Here is a 6,104-nt window from a genome sequence, read left to right as displayed (position 1 = left end):
AAGAAAGCTTATTCACGTAAATTACACCTTAATTGTTTACAGTCATTCTTGGCCTCACAATTTGCGTAGCTGTGTGAAATAAAGGGGGGTTAGGCATCTATTTAAAAAAGGAGATGAATTGGGAATGAAAAAGTTAGAGAAGCCACAGAAATCACAAACCTGGCATGACGGTAGCACCTCTGTAGCGGCCATCCCTCTGCTCTTAGGTGGCTGTGGTGCCCACTTCTGACTTGCGCTCAGTACTCCAGCCTTGATTTCCTTCCTTCCTCAGTCCCAGGAAGCACTGCTGGTAGGCACCATGAGGTGGAAACTAGCTAACGGTCCTCTACCAGTGAGGTGATAAAGAGGTCACCAGGGCACAGCAAGGCACTGAAGGATGATGGCTCGTAGCTGGCATGGTTGGAGAAGGGGTGTTGAACTTTACCATCTCGCCTCCTCCATTTCCCGGCGTGGCCTGGGCTTAGTCACTACTGCCGAGGGGAGGCTAAGTCTAGACTCCGGAGAATGACACAAGGCCACTCCCTTTATGAGAGCACCTCTACCAGATGGCATCTCTTAACGGATGGCATTCAGGATAACACGGGAATGGTTTACAGATTTGACTGACGTGTTCTGTTTAGGAAAAGTTTCACAGGGCATGGAAGCATTGCCATCACCACCCACATATGTGCTCCACGGAAAGCTGTGGGACAAACCTGGACCCGCTTCTGACACCCAGGAGATAAAACTCCAATTGCCGGGGACCCGGTAGCACCGTTGGGCCACACTTGGGAGAAAAACGGAGCCTCTGCTCCTGGTTCCAGATGGCCTGTGGTTGTAACGCCTCCTCCGCTGCCGTGCCTCTTCCTTACCTGAGAAGTTCCTGCCCTAACTGGTGTCAACTGTCCCTCAGCTAATGTGTCACCCTAGTCCGACATGACCTTCTGGCTGCTGAAAGAGGGGTCTATGTGCTTGTGAGCACATTTCGCTGCATGTGGGTTTCTACACCAAGCTCTATAGATAGCCAGGGACATACACCCACCGGCCAGAACATATCACTCTGCTAAACAGATATATCCAAATCTTCTTTTCTCATCTGTTCTCCTGGCTCTCCCCACTAAATACATACACTGGCTGTGAATAGGCTTTGAAATGTTAGTTTGTACCCCTGCAGTATTCTGGGTCCTAAACATGCTTTATCACTGACCCCGAACCCAGCCAGTACAAAATAGCATACAATGTAGATTTTGATTGATGACTATTATTCTTGAAGAGATAGAGGCCCGATCTCACTATGTCACGCAGGCTGGCCTCAAACTCCTGGGCTCAAGCCATCGTGTCTCAGCCTTCCAAAGTGCTGGGATCAGTTGTTATAAATGAGCCCAAGACATCCTCCAGGTATTGACTCCGGGACTGTTGATTTCTTTGATTCAGGCTGAGACCTATTAGCCGAAGATATTTCTGGGGCCAAACTCAAACTTTTACCTACCGAATTATTTTCTTTTTGAGACTGAGTCTCCCTCTGTCACCAGGCTGGAGTGCAGTGACACGATCTGGGCTCACTGCAACCTCTGTCTCCCGGGCTCAAGCGGTTTTCCTGCCTCAGCCTCCCGAGTAGCTGGAATTACAGGCGTGCACCACCTTGCCCAGCAAATTTTTGTATTTTTGGTGGAGACAGGGTTTCTTCTCGTTGGCCAGGATGGTCTCGATCTCTTGACTTTGTGATCCGCCCACCTCAGCTTCCCAAAGTGCTAAGATTACAGGTGTGAGCCACTGTGCCCGAACCTTCTATTTATTTTTAAAATGGCCCAAACAAGTAGAGCTTTAGTCATTCAGAGCCTGCCTGCTTTGCATGCCATCTCCCATCCTGCGCCTCCCCCACAGACCTCATCGGACAGCTATTACCCTTTGGTGAGATAGTGCCTTGTGGTTAGAACAACTCAGGCTGCTACAGCCATTCAGAGCTCCCCCACCCAGAGATTCCCACCTGCTCCCCCAGCCCTGCTGCTGAGCAGCATCACCTAGACACAGAGATCCCCACTCCCGGCTCCTCTCCAAGAGTTCCCTGCTCCTCCCCTTCTGGATGCTGGCCCCTGCACCTTCAGGCCTCTAGACGGTCTCATGCTATGGGGAACTTCCCTCTCATACCGCCCTGTCCAAGCCCCACTCAGTGCAGTTTATCCTGTGTAACTTCCTCCCATGGTCACCTCTTTTTCTTTCATCAGCTCCCAGATCCCTCAAAACCCTACGGATCTGTATCCCAAATATATAAAGAGCTCCAAAAACTTGGGCAGGCACAGTGGGTCTGTAATCCCAGCACTTTGGGAGGCTGAGGCGGGTGGATCGCCTGAGGTCAGGAGCTCAAGACCACCTGGCTAACATAGTGAAACCCGGTCTATACTAAAAATACAAATAATTACCTGAGAGTGATATTAGGCACCTGTAATCAAAGCCATTCAGGAGGCCGAGGCAGGAGAATCGCTTGAACTTGGGAAGTGTAGGTTGCAGTGAGCCAATATGGCACCATTGCACTCCAGCCTGGACAAGAGTGAAACTCTGTCTCAAAAACAAAAGGCTGTCTAACCTTTCCAATCAGCTAGGACTGGGAGGGGGCGTCTCTCCCTACTCAGCAAGATCACAAATGCCACAGCATCAAGAATACAGAAAATGAGAATTGTGTTCGCAGCCGCCTCCGCGCCGCCGTCGCTCTCCAACGCCAGCGCCGCCTCTCACTGGCCGAGCTCCAGCCGAAGGAGAAGCGGGGTAAGTAAGGAGGTCTCTATACCATGGCTCGTACAAAGCAGACTGCCGGCAAATCTACCGGTGGTAAAGCACCCAGGAAGCAACTGGCTACAAAAGCCGCTCGCAAGAGTGCGCCCTCTACTGGAGGGGTGAAGAAACCTCATCGTTACAGGCCTGGTACTGTGGCCCTCCGTGCAATTAGACGTTATCACAAGTCCACTGAACTTCTGATTCTCAAACTTCCCTTCCAGCGCCTGGTGCGAGAAATTGCTCAGGACTTTAAAACAGATCTGCGCTTCCAGAGCGCCGCTATCGGTGCTTTGCAGGAGGCAAGTGAGGCCTATCTGGTGGGCCTTTCTGAAGACACCAACCTTGTGCTATCCATGCCAAACGTGTAACAATTATGCCAAAGACATCCAGCTAGCACGCCGCATACATGGAGAGCGTGCTTAAGAATCCACTGTGATGGGAAACATTTCATTCTCAAAAAAAAAAAAAAAAAAAAAAAAATTCTCCCTGTTACTGGTAGTTCTGAATGTGACATCATTTTTTTTCCATGGGGTCAAAAGGTACCTAAGTATATGATTGCAAGTGGAAAAATAGGGGACAGAAATCAGATATTGGCAGTTTTTCCATTTTCATTTGTGTGTGAATTTTTAATATAAATGCGGAGACGTAAAGCATTAATGCAAGTTAAAATGTTTCAGTGAACAAGTTTCAGCGGTTCAACTTTATAATAATTATAAACAAACCTGTTAAATTTTTCTGGACAATACCTGCATTTGGATTTTTTTTTTAAAACAAGTAAATTTCTTATTGATGGCAAAAAAAGAAAAAGAATACAGAAAATTAAAAATAGAGAATACAATTGGCCCTGTGATGAATGGATCCAGACAAATTCAGAACCTCAGAAAACGCAGAGCACCCTGCAAGGTGGCCAGTAATAGGACTCACGTCATCCAGCCTTTGCCAGGATGAAATAGATGAGCCCGGGTAAACCGATTAGAGGGTGCCTTGCCTGCAGGAGGCTCCATGGAAGCTTTGCAGTTACTTCTCCCCTTGCTTCACCCACTTCGCTTCCCGCGCTGTGCAGTCCCTCCCTGTCCATCCGACTCTCAGGCTGCCCCTTGTCCTTCCCCATCCCTCTCAGGTTTCCCCAGCTGCCTGCTTTCATCTACACTCTCCTAGGTGATGCCCGGCCATTCTCTCACCTGCTTCTTATCTTGTGCTTAGACTATTATGGAGTTACCATTTCACCTCTCTCAATTTTTTACATCTGTTAACTCTTGTGCCTTTAGATTGGTCTTCACCTATTGTTACAATGCGTCTTTCCCTCCCCCTTTCCTGGTAGCACCCCACCCCACCACCCCCAACACACCTTCCCGTTCCTCTATTTCACGTTCATTCACTCAATGGGCAATTTGCTTCAGTTCCTTACGTTTGCCTCTTTCTCGTCTGTCCTCTTTACCATTTCATTCCTATTCTGTCTTCTCTCACAGTCCATTCACGGTGATATTTTCCTATTTGTATGGTTATTTCATGATACTTGTGTTTAAATGCTTTTGAAATCTCCTTTATCTTATTGTTTCTTCTTCTCTCCCCTCGTCATATTTTAGAGTGTTTTATCTCTCAGTCCTCTCCATGATTGCATTAACTCTGCTCCTCTAGAACAGCGTCTGTTCCAGGCTTTCTCTGTTCCAGGCTTTCTCTCTTCCGGTGTCCTTCCGCCGCCCTGGCTCTCTGCGTTATTGGCTTTGAATGGAATATGAATCTTTTCCCGTTGTATTTCTCTCACCCGTCCCTCTTCACACACCCCTCGTCTCGCCTTTCCCCACGTCCCCCTCTAGGTGCTGCTTGCTCTTTGCTTTTCCTTTTTACTTCCTCACCGTTTCCATTTCTACTTTCCTCTCTCTTACTGCTGCGTCATAAATGGGACTCCTGACAACCACTCCCGTGTGTCCGCAGGGAGGCGGCAGTTTTAAGAAGGGCTGGCCGCTGAGCCTCACAGAGGGACCCCCGTCTCATGCTGCAGCGAAGTACCACAGACCGGGTGGCTTACAGACAACGCATTTATTTCTCACGATTTTGGAGGCGAGAAGTCCAAGACCCAGCTGGCAGCGTGGCCAGGTTCTGGTGCAGGCCTTCTTCCAGATTGCAGCTGCCACCTTCTCCAGGTCGCCACAGGATGTAAACGGGGCTGGAGTGCTCTCGGGGTCTCTTTTACAAGGGCACTGATCCCATCATGAGGACTCCGCCTGTGACCCACTTTTCTCTCAAACCCCCCACCTCCAATCACACTGAGGGGTACGATCTCAGCATTGGAATTTTTGGAGGACACACTCAGCCCATGCCACAGTCTTCAGAAGAATCCCAGAATGACTTGTCAGGTTCCTGGGAGATCCGTAACTGTGGGAAAGCGTCACATCCCAGGGAAGGCCACCGGCTGGGACAGTAGTCCCTGACAAGGCCTCTCCCTTCACACTGACCTCTGTGGAGAAGTCGGCTCGGCACGTGCTTTCTCTTCCCCTCTAAGGTTAAATGCTAGAAGGTGGAAACCCAGAGGCCATGCTGGCACTGAGAGATGAGCCCCACTCACCAGATTCAAGGTCCCAAGGTAGGCAGACACCGGGCAAGCAGACTCCCATTCCGGGAGTTTGGAACTTAACTAGAGCCATAGAGACGCTCAGACCTGATCCAAGTGAGTGCACTCAGTGACATTTCCTAGAGGGTCCTGACACCTTCATCTGCACCTGGGGCTGCCCCAGGTTCTGCGCTGCCAGTCACAGTGCACAGGTGCTGCTGAGCGCCTCTAAACCATCAATTGACAAGTGAGCTGAGGTAGGGATGCCACCAGCTGTGTGGACCTGGCCCAGGGGAGAGGCCGGGGTGGAGGTCAGCCCGGGAGTCTGCACACCTGCAGCTTGTCTCCACCGCACGCAGATGGGCACAAGTGAAAACCTTGACAGGTGCTGCCCACGTTGGCCAAGCCTTCAAATTCAGAGCCACCCGGAGGGGAGAAAGGAGAGTGGGTGTGGGTCCAGGCGTGGAGAATGGAGGTCCGATTGCCCGACTTAGCTTTGAAGCGGATCTTCTCTTTCTTGGACGTATTCAGCTTGCTGCAGGTTTCCCAGGTGAACAAGGTAAAGGCCTTCACCTCCCACTGCCCCCGACGCCCGCTGCCTCTCCCCACCAGTTTGACTACACTGCAGAATAGCAGGAGGATACATGGAGGGTGTGGGGTTAGCATCCTTCACTCTGATGGCCTCACATTCTGTTAAACAAGAAGGACAAGCTGACAGCCAGGAACTGCGCTGACTCAACAGTCTTGAGGCTCCCATTTCAAGCCCTAGGAAGTCAGCACTTCTTCCTCTGAACTCATGGGA

The 6,104-nt window shown here is 50.2% G+C and overlaps 1 pseudogene; it reads left to right on the top strand.

Annotated features, from left to right (window-relative positions):
• Positions 1-2,750: 2,750 nt before the first annotated feature.
• LOC101040554 (histone H3.3A-like) lies at positions 2,751-3,226 on the top strand (annotated as a pseudogene).
• Positions 3,227-6,104: the final 2,878 nt, after the last annotated feature.

The sequence above is a fragment of the Saimiri boliviensis genome, chromosome 8, assembly GCF_048565385.1.
Source record: "Saimiri boliviensis isolate mSaiBol1 chromosome 8, mSaiBol1.pri, whole genome shotgun sequence".
Lineage (NCBI taxonomy): Eukaryota > Metazoa > Chordata > Mammalia > Primates > Cebidae > Saimiri > Saimiri boliviensis.
This window is presented reverse-complemented; position numbering and strand designations above follow the sequence as displayed.